Below are 13,155 nucleotides of genomic sequence, written 5' to 3'. Positions count from 1 at the left end.
GCAAGCACCCTTTCCTAAGCACTACCATGAGAATGTCACAGGATTCTTGGGAATATCAGTATAAGGGAAAGCATCTACTACAGTTCCTAGCCAAATTAATAAAATTTAAAAAAAAAAACAGTTTGAAGCCATGTGAAGAACATTAATAGTCCACATTTTTGGGCCATGATCTGTAAGCCACTACATTTATTAACTGTCCAAAAATGTATATTCTTTACTTTTAGAAATGTTCATTTTATGAAACAGATTTTTGAGGAGAAGTAGAAATAGAGGAGTAAAAATAACTAGGGTCCATAAGTCTTCCTGATGATGTTAATCTGGATCTAGTTTTGGGGGGGCATTTTCCTTATTTCTGAAAAATTCTGGTATTTGTTTTCTCAATGTATAGTCTGTAGATCACCTACATGAAAATCATCTGACATGTTTGTTAAAAGCATAAATTTATCCCTATAAATTAATAAGTCAGGATATCTGTGGACAGGGCTAAAAACATACATCTTTTTTTTATTTTTTTATTTCTTTATAAATATAGAATGTATTTTTATCCCCACGGGTACAGGTCTATCAATCACCAGGTTTACACACTTCACAGCACTCACCATAGCACATACCCTCCCCAATATCCATAAACCCACCACCCTCTCTCAACACACCTCCCCCCAGCAACCCTCAGTTTGTTTTATGAGATTAAGAGTCACTTATGGTTTGTCTCCCTCCCGATTCCATCTTGTTTCATTTATTCTTTTCCTACCCCCCCAAACCCCCCACATTGCATCTCCACTTCCTCATATTAGGGAGATTATATGATAGTTGTCTTTCTCTGATTGACTTATTTTGCTAAGCATAATACCCTCTAGTTCCATACACGTCATCACAAATGGCAAGATTTCATTTCTTTTGATGGCTGCATAGTATTCCATTATATATATACATATATATATATGTATATATATATATATATATATACCACCTTTTCTTTATCCATTCATTGGTTGATGGACATCTAGGTTCTTTCCATAGTTTGGCTATTGTGGACATTGCTGTTATAAACATTCGGGTGCACGTGCCCCTCCGGATCACTTCGTTTGTTTCTTTAGGGTAAATACCCAGTAGTGCAATTGCTGGGTCAGAGGGTAGCTCAATTTTCAACTTTTTGAGGGACCTCTGTGCTGTTTTCCAGAGTGATTGCACCAGCTTGCATTCCCACCAACAGTGTAGGAGGGTTCCCCATTCTCCACATCTTCGCCAGCATCTGTCATTTCCTGACTTGTTAATATTAGCCATTCTGACTGGTGTGAGGTGGTATCTCATTGTGGTTTTGATTTGTATTTCTCTGATACCGAGTGATGTGGAGCACTTTTTGATGTGTCTATTGGCCATCTGGATGTCTTCTTTGCAGAAATGTCTGTTCATGTCCTCTGCCCATTTCTTGATTGGGTTATTTGTTCTTTGGGTGTTGAGTTTGCTAAGCTCTTTATAGATTTTGGATACTAGCCCTTTATCGGATATGTCATTTGCAAATATCTTCTCCCATTCTGTCAGTTATCTTTTGGTTTGGTTAACTGTTTCCTTTGCTGTGCAAAAGCTTTTGATCTTGATGAAATCCCAATAGTTCATTTTTGCCCTTGCTTTCCTTACCTTTGGCGATGTTCCCAGGAAGACGTTGCTGCGGCTGAGGTTAAAGAGGTTGTTGCCTGTGTTTTCCTCAAGGATTTTGATGGATTCCTTTCTCACAATGAAGTCCTTCATCCATTTGGAGTCTATTTTCGTGTGTGGTGTAAGGAAATGGTCCAATTTCATTTTTCTGCATGTGGCTGTCCAACTTTCCCAATACCATTTGTTGAAGAGACTTTCTTTTTTCCATTAGACTTTCTTTCCTGCTTTGTCAAAGATTAGTTGACCATAGAGTTGAGGGTCTATTTCTGGGCTTTCTATTCTGTTCCATTGATCTATATGTCTGTTTTTGTGCCAGTACTATACTGTCTTGATGATGACAGCTTTGTAATAGAGCTTAAAGTCCGGAGTTGTGATGCCACTGCTTTGGCTTTCTTTTTCAATATTCCTTTGGCTATTCAAGGTCTTTTCTGGTTCCATATAAATTGTAGGATTATTTGTTACATTTCTTTGAAAAAAAAAATAAATGGGATTTTGATAGGGATTGAATTAAATGTGTAGATTGCTTTAGGTAGCATGGACATTTCCACAATATTTATTCTTCCAATCCAGGAGCATAGAACATTTTTCCATTTCCTTGTGTCTTCCTCAATTTCTTTCATGAGTACTTTATAGCTTTCTGAGTGTAGATTCTTTGCCTCTTTGGTTAGGTTTATTCCTAGGTATCTTATGGTTTTGGGTGCAACTGTAAATGGGATTGAGTCCTCAATTTCTCTTTCTTCTGTCTTGTTGGTGTAGAGAAATGCAACTGATTTCTGTGCATTGATTTTATATCCAGACACTTTACTGAATTCCTGTACAAGTTCTAGCAGTTTTGGAGTGGAGCCTTTTGGATTTTCCACATATAGTATCATATCATCTACAAAGAGTGATAGTTTGACTACTTCTTTGCTGATTTGGAAGCCTTTAATTTCTTTTTGTTGTCTGATTCCTGAGGCTAGGACTTCTAGTACTATGTTGAATAGCAGTGGTGATAATGGACATCCCTGCTGTGTTCCTGACCTTAGCGGAAAAGCTTTCAGTTTTTCTCCATTGAGAATGATATTTTCAGTGGGTTTTTCATAGATGGCTTTAATACTATTGAGGTATGTGCCCTCTGTCCCTAAACTTTGAAGAGTTTTGATCAGGAAGGGATGCTGTACTTTGTCAAATGCTTTTTCAGCATCTATTGAGAGTATCATATGGTTCTTGTTCTTTTTTTTATTAATGTATTGTATCACATTGATTGATTTGCCGATGTTGAACCAAACTTGCAGCCCTGGAATAAATCCTACTTGGTTGTGGTGAATAATCTTGTTAATGTACTATTGGATTCTATTGGCTAGTATTTTGGTGAGAATATTCGCATCTGTGTTCATCAAGGATATTGGTCTATAATTATCTTATTTGATGGGATCCTTGTCTGGTTTTGGGATCGAGGTGATGCTGGCCTCATAAAATGAGTTTGGAAGTTCTCCTTCCATTTCTATTTTTTGGAAGTTTCAGGAGAATAGGTATTAAGTCTTCTTTAAATGTTTGGTAGAATTCCCCTGGGAAGCCGTCTGGCCCTGAGCTTTTGTTTGTTTGGATATTTTTGATGACTGTTTCAATCTCCTCCCTCGTTATAGGTCTCTTCAGGTTTTCTATTTCTTCCTGGTTCAGTTGTGGTAGTTTATATGTCTCTAGGAATGCATCCATTTCTTCCAGACTGTCAAATTTGTTGGCACAGAGTTGTTCATAATATGTTCTTATAATTGTATTTCTTTGGTGTTGGTTGTAATCTCTCCTCTTCCATTCATGATTTTATTTATTTGGGTTCTTTCTCTTTTCTTTTTGATAAGTCTGGCCAGGGATTTATCAATTTTATTAATTCTTCCAAAGAACCAGCTCCTAGTTTCGTTTATTTGTTCTATTGTTTTTTTTGTTTCTACTGCACTGATTTCTGCTCTGATCTTTATTATTTCTCTTCTCCTGCTGGGTTTAGGCTTTCTTTGTTGTTCTTTCTCTAGCTCCTTTAGGTATAGAGTTGTGTATTTGAGACCTTTCTTGATTCTTGAGAAAGGCTTGTACCACTATATATTTTCCTCTCAGGACTGACTGTCTTTGCTGTGCCCCACAGATTTTGAACCGTTGTGTTCTCATTATCATTTGTTTCCATGAATTTTTTCAATTCTTCTTTAATTTCTTGGTTGACCCATTCATTCTTTAGAAGGATGCTGTTTAGTCTCCATGTATTTGGGTTCTTTCCAAATTTCCTCTTGTGATTGAGTTCTAGCTTCAGAGCACTGTGGTCTGAAAATATGCAGGGAATGATCCCAATCTTTTGATACTGGTTGAGACCTGATTTGTGACCCAGGATGTGATGTCTTCTGGAGAATGGTCCAATGCACTAGAGAAGAATGTGTATTCTGTTGCTTTGGGATGAAATGTTCTGAATATATCTGTGATGTCCATCTCGTCCAGTGTGTCATTTAAGGTCTTTATTTCCTTGTTGATCTTTTGCTTGGATGATATGTCCATTTCAGTGAGGGGAGTGTTAAAGTCCCCTATTATTGTATTATTGTTGATGTGTTTCTTTGATTTTGTTATTAATTGGTTTATATAGTTGGCTGCTCCCATGTTAGGGGCATAGATCTTTAAAATTGTTAGATCTTCTTGTTGGACAGACCCTTTGAGTATGATATAGTGTCCTTCCTCATCTCTTATTATAATCTTTGGCTTAAAATCTAACTGATCTAAGGATTGCCACCCCAGCCTTCTTCTGATGTCCATTAGCATGGTAAATTGTTTTCCACCTCCTCACTTTAAATCTGGAGGTGTCTTCAGGTCTAAAATGATTTTCTTGTAGGCAGCATATTGATGGGTTTTGCTTTTTTTTATCCATTTGGATACTCGTGTCTTTTGATTGGAGCATTTAGCCCATTAACATTCAGGGTAACTATTGAGAGATATGAGTTTAGTGCCATTGTATGGCCTGTAAAGTGACTATTACTGTATATTATCTGCTCCTTTCTGATCTACTACTTTAAGGGTCTCTTTCTGCTTAGAGGACCCCTTTCAATATTTCCTATAGAGCTGGTTTGGTGTTTGCAAGTTCTTTCAGTTTTTGTTTGTCCTGGAAGCTTTTTATCTCTCTTTCTATTTACAATGACAGCCTAGCTGGATACAGTATTCTTGGCTGCATGTTATTCTCGTTTAGTGCTCTGAATATATCATGACAGTTCTTTCTGGCCTGCCAGGTCTCTGTGGATAAGTCTGCTGCCAATCTAATATTTTTACCATTGTATGTTACAGACTTTTCAGGATTTTCTTTTTGTCGCTAAGACTTGTAAATTTTACTATTAGGTTACTATTCTTACTGATTTTGAGGGGGGTTCTCTGCACCTCCTGGATTTTGATGCTTGTTCCCTTTGACATGATAGGGAAATTCTCTACAATAATTCTCTCCAATATACCTTCTGCTCCCCTATTTCTTCTTCTTCTGGAATCCCAATTATTCTAATGTTGTTTTGTCTTATGGTGTCACTTATCTCTCGAATTCTCCCCTCGTGGTCTAGCATTTGTATGTCTCTCTTTTGCTCAGCTTCTTTATTCTCTGTCATTTGGTCTTCTAGATCACTAATTCTTTTTTCTGCCTCATTTATTCTAGCAGTAAGAGCCTCCATTTTTTAATGCACCTCATTAATAGCTTTTTTAATTTCAACTTGGTTAGATTTTAGTTCTTTTATTTCTCCAGGAAGGGCTTTTATCTCTCCAGAGAAGGTTTCACTAATATCGTCCATACCTTTTTTGAGCCCAGCTAGAACCTTGAGAATCGTCATTCTGAACTCTAGATCTGACGTATTACCAATGTCCGTATTGATTAGGTCCCTAGCCTTCAGTATTGCCTCTTGTTCTTTTTTTTGTGGTGAGTTTTTCCGCCTTGTCATTTTGTCCAGATAAGAATATATGAAGGAGCAAATAAAATACTGAAAGGGTGGCAAAGACCCCAGGAAAATGCGCTTTAACCAAATCAGAAGAGTCCCCAAATCATGCAGGGGCGGGGTAGAAAGGGTATAAAAAGAAGTTCAGGAAAAAAAATTTTAAAAAAATGTATTAAAAAATAAAAAATATATGTATTAGATTGGTGACTAGAACAGGGTCGCCCACTTAATTTTGGGAGTATTTTGGTCTCTTAGAAGAAACTACCTCCCAAAATCTTAAAGAATGAAAAACATATATAAGAGTAAACACAATGAAGAGATGGAATATGCCTATAAAGATGAAAAAAAAATTTTTTTTTAATTTCCTAAAAAGGAGTTGATAAAGTAGGTTGGTTGGGAGAATCAAGAAAAAGTGGTCAGATTTTGCTTGGGCTGGAGAGTAGAACAACCCCAGAGCTAGATTTAGGGTATAAAGCTAGATACAATGAAGGATAAAATATGACTATATAATAATAATATAATGAAGGTTCAAAAAAGATTATTATAATCTTTTATAATAATGAAGGTTCAAAAAAGATTATTCTTACTTTTTTTTAATGAAAGGTATTGTTAGGATAGACTAGTTTAAAAACGTTAAAAGATGAGGGTGCCTGGGTGGCTCAGTGGGTTAAGCCGCTGCCTTCGGCTCAGGTCATGATCTCAGGGTCCTGGGATCGAGTCCCACGTCGGGTTCTCTGCTCAGCAGGGAGCCTGCTTCCCTCTCTCTCTCTCTGCCTGCCTCTCTGCCTCCTTGTGATCTCTGCCTGTCAAATAAATGGATAAAATCTTTAAAAAAAAAAATAAAGTTAAAAGATGAGAGGATAAAAGTTAAAAAAAATTAGAAGAAAAAAAATTAAATTAAAAAATTTTTAAATTAACTGCAAGAACAAAGAATCATGGGGAGAAAGCCATGAATTCCATGCTTTGCTTTCTCCTCCTCTGGAATTCCACTGTTCTCCTTGGTAAGTGAACTTTCCAGCCAGAAATCCACTGGCTGGATTTCTTATTGATCTTCTGGGTGAGGGGCCTGTGGTAGAGATTCTCAAGTGTCTTTGCCCCAGGCGGAATTGCACCGCCCTTACCAGGGGCCCGGCTAAGTAATCCACTCAGGTTCGCTTTCAGGAGCTTTTGTTCCCTGAACGCTTTCTGGAGAGTTCCGGAGGACAGGAATGAAAAAGGTGGCCTCCCAGTCTCCAGCCAGAAAGAGCCGAGAGCTTGGGGCCCCACTCCTCAGTGTGCCCTCAGAGAAAAGCGCTCAATCACTCTCGTCTCCCTGGCCTCTGGCCACGCTCTGAGCTCACCCAGCTGGTGCCTGGGTCAAGGTAACCCCGAGCTGAGAGCTCATTCCTCGGCTCTGTCTCTGTAGCTGACTTCCCTGCTCTAATACCTGTGAGCTCTGCGACACTCAGACACCCCCGATCCTTCTGTGACCATGTGGGACCTGGGGCCATGCTGACCCCGTGTGGGCTTCACTCCGGTTTAGCCTCTGGAGCTATGCCCTTCAGTGGAGCAGACTTCTAAAAGTTCCAATATTTTGGTCTGTTGCTTGGCCGCTTGCCAGAAGCTGGCCCCTCCTCCCACGGTCTATCTTCCCATTGCTTTGGATTCACTTCTCCACCATCCTACCTTTCAGAAAGTGATCGATTTTCTGTTTCTAGAATTGTTGCTCTTCTTGTCTTTCGTCTTCTGTTGGATTTGTAGGTGTTCGCAATGAATTGATAAGCTATCTAGCTGATCTCCTGCTACCTGGAGTCTTAGCCTGCTACTTCTCTGCCATCTTGACGAGTACCATAAGTCTACATCTTTAATAAGCTTCCTAAATGCCTCTAATGTACACTGTTATTCTTTCTAAAAAAACAAAAAACAAAAAAACCCACAGCATTCTTGGGGCACCTGGGTGGCTCAGTGGGTTAGGCCTCTGCCTTCGGCTCAGGTCATGATCTCAGGGTCCTGGGATTGAGCCCCACATTGGGCTCTCTGCTCAGTGGGGAGCCTGCTTCCCCCTCTCTCTCTACCTGCTGCTCTGCCTGCTTGTGATTTCTGTCAAATAAACAAATAAAATCTTAAAAAAAAAAATGAACACGATTCATGCCATTCTATTAGAAATTTAAAATTTCTATGTACTTTTCAATTTTCTATGACGATTCAAAAACATACAAGTGGCTTAATTGTGCTACAGTCTGATTACTTATTTACATGTTTGTGGGGTTCTTTTTAAGATTTAGGAAAATTATTTTGTTCATTTGTTTTTTCATCTTTATTGAATTATAATTGACAAATTAAACTGTAAGACATTTACAGTGTACATCTTGAATATGTGATATATGTTGTGAAAGAATTACTCTCATCTAATTAACACATCCATCACCTACATATATATATACACACATATATGTGTGTGTGTGTGTGTGTGTGTGTGTATATATATAAGCATTTAAGTTCTATTCTAGCAAATTTTAATTATATAATGTTAACTGAAATCACCATGTTATATATAAGGTCCGCAGTTCTTATAGCCAAAAATTTATGCCCTTTTGTGATATTTTAAATATTTCTTCACCTAGATGTAGGAAAGAATGATGTTTTCACCTATTCCCTTATGACTTACCTTGGGAAAAACTTTTACTGAGTTGAATGAAAGATTTAAGTTTCAAGGGCTATACTGGATCCCTTATCTTACTATTTCCAAGAAAACGGGCCTATCTTCCAACTCCTGATTTGTATATTATCAGTAAGACATTCTTCTTTTGACAAGGGAGTAGGATTTACAATAAAACCGTCAGTTTAGTATGTAAGTACATTTTTATCATCTTTCCTTTCACTTTCCTTAAGTTTATTATAAAGAAATTACTTAAAGAAAAACAATGTTGAGACTCTCAAAGACAATTAGCCTAGAGTTTGGCTTTTTGATTTTCAAGAAAATGAATTATACCAATCCTTTCTCTTAATTTGAGACACATTACTATTAGAACATTCCATGCCATTGTTTTTGTGTCATTATTGAAAGCAGAAGTGGAGGGACGCCTGAGTGACTCAGTCAATTAAGTGGCTGCCTTCAGCTCAGGTCATGATCCCAGAGTCCTGGGATTGAGTCCTGCATTGGGCTCTCTACTCAGTGGGGATCGTGCTTCTCCCTATCCCTCTGCTTGTGGTCTCTCTCTCTCTCTCTCTCTATCAAATAAGTAAATAAATCTTTTTTTTTTTTTTTAAATAGAAGCGGAAACACAGTGATGTGGCAGCCAGAGTTCTCTAAAACTTTCAAAAGGAACCTCTCCAATTTGATGTTCTTTATATACTGCCATTCCAGTAGTGCAGTAAGCCCCTTGTACTGAGCCCTTTAGACACACCAGGCATTTTGAGCTTTTTACAATTGTTAACTTATTTAGTTTGATAACAAACTCAGATGATAGATACTATTAATATCTCCATTTTTAATATGGGGAAACTGAGGCATAGAGAAATTAATAACTTGCCCAAGGTCACACAGATACTACGTGATGAGCCAGTAGTAAATTCAGTTTTATTCATCAAGAGATGTAGTCCAGTTGTTAGTATAAAACTGCTAAGGTTTCTATAAAACACACCCTTCTCATGTGCTTCCTACTCTCCTTAGCCAGGTTTTATAGTATGCTGACACCCCACACAGTGGTTCCTATTTTCTTATTTGCTTCCTTTCCTGAACAGTGAGCACTCTGAGGACATAATGTAGCTGCAGTGATGCAAAGCATCTGATATAGGGTAGGCTTTGAATATTTATGAGATGAATGAGCAGTATGTCCCTCAGCTAATAAAGTGTGTAAACTGAAGTCAAATCCAGGGTCATACAATTACAGCTTGGCTTTCAACCTGCAGTTAGATCTTGATGTGAAATCCAGCTATTTGGCTCAATTCTTAGTTGTGTGACAGTGGACAAGTTGTTTAACTTTTCTAATGCTCTTCCTTTTGCTTATAGACTTATTGAGAGAATTTAAAGGAACATAAAGTGCTTAACATGGTAGCACACAGGATTCAATGATTATTGTTATGGCTGATATACCACTTCTTTATTTCTTTCCTTTTATTTTAATTTCAGTGTTGTTAACACAAAGTTTCAGGTGTTCAATATAGGGATTCAACAATTCCATATATTATTCAGTGCTCATACACTTCCTTTTCTTGATGAGGGAAAATTACTTTGCAACTAAAAAGGATAAATTTGTCTTTTCTAAAATTTCTCAGTATAGCACTGCCTTGATTATGATAAATAGACTCTTACTAGTACCATTTATTATAGCCTTCAAATGTAATTTTGTATTTATTCCACCTGTGCCTTCTACAGGTAGAATAAAAGCCTCCTCACCCCAATTATTTTTTAGCATTTGCTGCCACATTTCTAAATTTAGTCTCTTTACAGATTTTATTACTGAGCATCTACTAAATAAATGCCAAGCACTTCTGCATTTCGTTTCTGCTACCTCTGTTCTAAGTAAAACTCCCAAGTCTGCTTTTCTTTCTGAGCTCTCTCCCTTAAAGAATTTGTATACTCTTACTATCAACTATCTCTTCTATTCAACTGATCAAGTCTATATTCCCAGTTTAATATTTCCTTTCATCCAGCTCACTTCCTGAACATTACCCAACAAGCTTAAAACTGAAGTCCTCACCTTTTCCAGAAAGCAAATGCACCTCCTGACATTCCCATTTGTTAGTGTTATCTGTTTTCCAATTACCCAGGCCTATAAAGTTTTAATTCCTCTCTCTCCTGTGCTTCCCTAAATCAGGAAGTCAAATCCTACCTGTTCTTTTGCAATAGAAAATAGCTACCCATTCTTTTTTTAATTAACATATAATGTATTGTTTGTTTCAGGGTGATTCACCAGTCTTACACAATTCACAGCGTTCACCACAGCACATACCCTCCCCAGTGTCTATCCCCCAGCCGCCCCCTCCCTCTCACCCTGCTCCCCTCCCAGAACCCTCAGTTTGTTTCCTGAGATTAAGAGTCTCTTATGGTTTGTCTCCCTCTCTGGTTTCATCTTGTTTCATTTTTCCCTCCCTTCCCCTATGATCCTCTGTCTTGTTTCTCAAAATCCTCAAATCAGTTGAGACCATATGATAATTGTCTCTGATTGTCTTATTTCATTTAGCATAATAGCCTCTAGTTCCATACACACTGTTGCAAATGGCAAGATTTCAGTTTTTTTGATGGCTGCATAATATTTATGTGTGTGTGTGTGTGTGTGTGTGTATGTGTGTGTGTATCCATCCATCCCACATCTTCTTTATCCATTCATCTGTTGATGGACATCTAAGCTCTTTCCATAGTCTGGCTATTGTGGACATTGCTGCTATAAACATTTGGGTGCACGTGCCCCTTCGGATCATTACATTTGTATCTTTGGGGTAAATACCCAGTAGTGCAATTGCTGGGTTATAGGGTAGCTCAATTTTCAATTTTTTGAGGAACCTCCATACTGTTTTCCAGAGTGGCTGCACTAGCTTGCCTTCCCACCAACAGTGTAGGAGGGTTCCCCCTTCTCTGCATCCTCGCCAACACCTGTCATTTCCTGACTTATCAGTTTGAGCCATTCTAACCAGTGTGACATGGCATCTCACTGTGGTTTTGATTTGTATTTCCCTGATGCTGTGTAATGTTCAGCACTTTTTCATGTGTCTGTTGGCCATTTGGATGTCTTCTTTGCAGAAATGCCTGTTCATGTCTTCTGCCCATTTCTTGATTGGGTTATTTGTTCTTTGGATGTTGAGTTTGATAAATTCTTTATATATTTTGGATATATATGTCATTTGCAAATATCTGATATGTCATTTGCAAATATCTTCTCCCATTCTGTCAGTTGTCTTTTGGGTTTTTTGACTGTTTCCTTTGCTGTGCAAATGCTTTTGATCTTGTTGAAGTCTCAATAGTTTGTTTTTGCCCTTGATTCCCTTGCCCTTGGCGATGTTTCTAGGAAGAAGTTGCTGTGGCTGAGGTTCAAGAGGTTGCTGCCTGTGTTCTCCTCAAGGATTTTGATGGATTCCTGTCTTACATTGAAGTCTTTCATCCATTTGGAGTCTATTTTTGTGTGTGGTGTAAGGAATAGCTATCCATTCTTAACATTCCCAGTACCCACCCCCAACTCTCCTCATATCCTTATCATTTCACACCTTGAGTTTTGCCTCAACTTCCTAGGCACTGTCCTTGAATTTACACCTTTTTCCTCCAATCCATCCTGCTCAACACATTCACACAAGTACTCCTAGGAATGCTGAGACTACTCAGCCGGTTAAGCATCTGACTCTTGATTTTGGTTCAAGCAGTGATGGCAGTGAGAAGTCTGGTTCTCTCCCTCTTTCCCGCCCCCACCCCACATGTCCATATTCATGGATGCTGTGCGCTTTCTTTCTCTCTCTCAAATAAATCAATCTTGAAGAAAAAAAGAAGTGTATTCCTAAAATAGTAACTTTTTTTTACATTACTTCTGATATCAATAAACTTTTACTTGTTTTTAAATATTTTATTTATTTATTTGACAGAGAAAGAGATCACAAGTAGGCAGAGCAGGAGGTGGGGGGGGTGGGGAGCAGGATCCCCACTGAGCAGAGAGCCCAATGCAGGGCTCCATCCCATTACCCTGAGATCATGACTTGAGCTGAAGGCAGAGGCTTAACCCACTGAGCCACCCAGGTGCCCCAATAAACTTTTATTAAGGCAAGATTCCTCCACAGTCTTGACCCAGACTATATCTAGCACTACACCCTTATAAACTATCCTCTCTAGGGCGCCTGGGTGGCTCAGTGGGTTAAGCCGCTGCCTTCGGCTCAGGTCATGATCTCAGGGTCCTGGGATCGAGTCCCACATCGGGCTCTCTGCTCAGCAGGGAGCCTGCTTCCCTCTCTCTCTCTCTCTCTCTGCCTGCCTCTCCATCTACTTGTGATTTCTCTCTGTCAAATAAATAAATAAAATCTTAAAAAAAAAAAAACTATCCTCTCTAGCCAAACTGCTAATTGTAAGCTTCTCAGACTTGCCTTTATTCAAGATGCACCCTCTTCTAGCTTGTTATGAAAATTCCAGTTATGAAAACTGTGTTCTTTCAAATAAATGATGGACACTTTGAGGGCCAAATTATTTCTTATACTCTATACCTTTACCTATAAATGTTACTTAATAGTAAGAGCCCCAAAAATATTTATTTCTAAATATTTTCTCATTGTATTTAAGTATATACATGCTTATTATTTTTTATCAAATAATGTAAAATGCATAAAATATCATTACAAGTTTTAGTGAGTAACTATCACTTAGGGGATTTCATATGTTCCCTTTTCTATGTTTTTGTGTTTTACGTCTAAAACAAATCATGGACTGAAAACTTGTTTCATTTTTTTTATAAGCAACAATAAAAACTCAAAGTCATTAGTTCCTTCCAAGATGGCAAAAAGAGAAACACACTTGAACTAGAACTCAAGCAACATCTCTGCTATATATTCCATCTGTCCTGTTAAAACTTCTTTGAGGCTCAGTATTTATTAAAGATTGAATTTATCAATTTCTGGCATTTCT

General features: G+C 38.1%; 1 protein-coding gene and 1 long non-coding RNA gene across 6 annotated transcripts in view; one reads left to right on the top strand and one right to left on the bottom strand.

The window, feature by feature from the left end:
* The window catches only part of PLS1 (plastin 1), a 117,135-nt gene that overhangs the window by 3,719 nt on the left and 100,261 nt on the right, over positions 1–13,155 (bottom strand). The window lies entirely within an intron of this gene.
* LOC309854300 overlaps positions 1–13,155 on the top strand; it is a 29,162-nt gene that overhangs the window by 7,102 nt on the left and 8,905 nt on the right. The gene's annotated exons all lie outside the window — the stretch shown is intronic.

The sequence above is a fragment of the Mustela nivalis genome, assembly GCF_964662115.1.
Source record: "Mustela nivalis genome assembly, chromosome: 1".
Taxonomy (NCBI): Eukaryota; Metazoa; Chordata; class Mammalia; order Carnivora; family Mustelidae; genus Mustela; species Mustela nivalis.
This window is presented reverse-complemented; position numbering and strand designations above follow the sequence as displayed.